This window comes from Myotis davidii, unplaced genomic scaffold, assembly GCF_000327345.1.
Source record: "Myotis davidii unplaced genomic scaffold, ASM32734v1 scaffold570, whole genome shotgun sequence".
In the NCBI taxonomy this organism is placed as follows: Eukaryota; Metazoa; Chordata; class Mammalia; order Chiroptera; family Vespertilionidae; genus Myotis; species Myotis davidii.
Window position 1 is genome coordinate 250,072 of NW_006283631.1, and position 325 is coordinate 250,396.

The following is a 325-nucleotide window of genomic DNA, read 5'->3' on the forward strand; positions in this document are numbered from 1 at the left end:
ACATTCATTTGCTCAACCACTATGAAAACAGGTATATTTGCTGTTGTCCTCTCGATGCCTGGTTGTGAATGTTTACGCTAGTAAATTATCACAGAAGAGAGTAAACAAGATAGAATAATAAATCCTTCCCAGTTTACCTAAAACCTAGGCTCACAGTTGTCTGTGTCTCTGTCTTTTGCTTGTTAGCTCATTTTACTTCCTGTGATTTCGTATTGAAGAGACTTAATAATACTATTTACCTTTAGCCAGAATATTTAACCTCACACAATGCAGCTTTCCCCATAACTAGAATATGAATTTACACAGTGCACATTTCCCATCTCCA